We start from the raw sequence: 2,967 nt of genomic DNA, 5'->3' as shown, positions 1-2,967 counted from the left end.
TGGCATGCCCCTAATAAAGAGGCGTTCTATTGGGTGTAGAACAATAGGTGCCTGCCATGCAATGCATGGAGGCAGTACTGACTTGCTTTGCAAGTCAGTACTGCTCTCCTTATGCATTGCTATGGCATGCCCCTAACAAAACCCAGAAAACTCTTTCACCAACAGAAACATGTTCAGAACCGAGAAGAACGGTCCGTTTGGGCCGAGGCCATCATGGAGGGTTCATGTCTGGCCCCTAGTGGCTGCTGGAGGCACTGCAGCTCGGTGCGGCTCAGAGTCCAAAGGTTTTCATCTGAAACTCAAACGTCTTTATTTATCGAAACGCGTGTTAAATGTTCTAACTCGTCTCTTCAGATTATTCCACCTTCAGCCAGATATTCAACTTCTCCTTAAGTTGGTTTGGTCTCATTTCAGGACTGCTGAGATATTTGCAGTAGAAAGTTGGTCAGATCTGACTGAGAGACGTTGGAGTAGGGGATTAGCTTTCATCCGTGAAGCCTCCTTTTAACTCCTCTGGGGTCAAAGTTCAGGTATCTTTTGAGATGCTAATCAGCTGCTGCTAGGGGTAAAAACAAAATATAATAAAAATGCTGCATAAAACCACAACCAGAGGGGAAAACCATCCAACCTGTCACCAAAGAAATGAAGAGCAGATCTGCTCCAACATGCTGCGTGTTCAACGAATCCCAAGATGGGTGTTTATTTTGTAATGACATGACAGAGAATCGTTTCAGAAAAGGCCTGAGGTTTCCTAACCTGAGGTTTCCTAACCCTACCCCTACCCTAACCCTTTCAGAACAATCCTCCGTCTGCTGTTCTGAACAAGTGGAGGCAAAACTCAGAACACGGCCGTCGACTCAAGATATAAAAACTTCTCTTGGCTGCAAATGAAATAATGTTTCTTCCAACCTCTTGTGCCGCCCGTCATTAGATGTCTCCCCAGGCAGAGAGCCCTGTCAGATATGTATGCATACACTCCGCTTTGTGCTCAAACTGGTGGAATTTGGTGTTTTGCTCAGTGTCTTCAGTTTTACGTGGTAACTATGAGGTTCTCGTCTTTCCCATGTTCTGATATTGATTGAGAAACCGGAGCAAACTGACTTCTGGCACAAATCGAATAATCGTCACCAATCTGCCGGACGGGTTTGGACGTGTTCAGGTTTATGTTTTATCTGAAGCAGGAATCTGAGCGGCTCTTCTGAGCTGGTTGGTGCCGATGAGCCGCATGCAGAGACACGTTTCCACTGCGATCTAAGAAACAGCCTGAGGGGAGACGGCAGTGAAAATACCGCCGACGGTTTCCTCTCCTCCTGACTGAAGCATCAATCACTCTGATGCTCCCTGTGAGCCGACCCATCGCTCCTCTGGGGGACCAGAGGTCCTTCGGGTTCTGCTGCCTGACCAGGCCTGAAGTTTTAACTTTCTATGAATGAACAACTGATCCTGGATCACAGCCTTCAGTAAACATGAAACGTTTGGCAGGACTGAAGATTCTCCGCAAGGAGGCGCTGTGACAGCACACCTATAAACTGGTGGACTGGGGTCAAAGGGCAGCAAAGGTGACCTTAATAGGAGGCCTAAGCGATGGGATCCAACCAAGGAGATCCAACATTTCCATCTCCAGTGATCAGTCGGCTTCTGCTAATAAGCTAATTAGCATTTTTTCTAACTTTGAAAACATTTAGCTCTTAGCTTCCCCTAAAGTAATTGTCCCAAATGAATGCTAACGTGCTAATATACGTGGCTGTTTCGTAAACTTTTAGTTTAGACCTTTTCAGGTTTAAAATCTCCTGAAGTCCTGCTTGCTTTCTGACCGAAGCCCTACTGCGGTCAGTTAGGCTGAAAACCGTTAGCAAAACTCAAAAACTGTGAAACTGAAGCCATGGGTGAAGGTCTGCTCCAAAGAATCACTTCTTGCTCATTTGTGTACGCTATTTGAAGCTGTAGGGGGCGATAGAGCACATGTTGTACCTTTGATACATGTTGAGTAGCAATATGGAAGAATTAAATGCTTCAGTATTAAATAGTTTGTAGGTGTAGAGTTTATGATTGGTGCTTTAGGGTTAGCACAGCCGGTCGTTTAGCTAGCGGTTCTCTCCACTGCTCATCTCCAGGCAAAATGTTGATGTAAATGCTTCTTGGTCAACCTCAGCTGTTTCCAGACACGTTACATAAATTTGACGTTTCCCCAGTGACATCCCAGCCGTTAGCTGCTTGTGGTTCAAAGGACTTTAGCTTTTAATTGTTCAAATGCTGGAATCTGGATAAACCCTGTGGATTAGTTGTACAAATCCCGTCTGTCATTATGAGACGTTTCCTCCAGACTTGTGTCATTTTCTGTTTTGATCTTGGTGTCTTTGTTTCATGATCTCTAAATCAAACTTCGGATCAAAGAAACCAAAAAGCTGCAGGAGGTGGTTATGTTTTTACTGCAAATGTATTCAGAAAATATGAAGAAGCATGGAAATAAAGACCAGACTGGCTCTGTAGACAACAGGAGATTAAACAAAAAAGAACATGATTGGCTTAAAATCCTGAATCTAAAACATCAAACAGAAGCAACACAGGATGCCTAAAGGTGATGAAGGAGACTTTTAGAGTGTCTGTCAGTCTGTCTGGTCACAGGCACTGATGGCCGTATATGAAGTACCGTGTTTTCCGCATGGTCCAACGAGAGGGAGAAAAGCAGCAGCTTGTAGCCTGGTGCGGCTTTTCTGTGGATTTTTCTTCAACCACCAGGGGGCTCTGTAGCAGGAAGTGAATCAATGGAAGTCAAACATGGAAGAAGAAAACGCTGATTTTTATTTAGAACAAGCAGATGCTAGCGGCTCGGCGTGAACGGATCGGCTCGGCCTGAACGGATCGGCGTGAACTGAACGGATCGGCTCGGCCTGAACGAATCGGCTCGGCATGAACGGATCGGCTCGGCGTGAACGGATCGGCTCGGCGTGAACGGATCGGCTCGGC

Source organism: Poecilia reticulata, unplaced genomic scaffold (assembly GCF_000633615.1).
Source record: "Poecilia reticulata strain Guanapo unplaced genomic scaffold, Guppy_female_1.0+MT scaffold_159, whole genome shotgun sequence".
Lineage (NCBI taxonomy): Eukaryota > Metazoa > Chordata > Actinopteri > Cyprinodontiformes > Poeciliidae > Poecilia > Poecilia reticulata.
The sequence above is the reverse complement of the archived record's forward strand: the minus strand, read 5'-3'. Positions refer to the sequence as shown.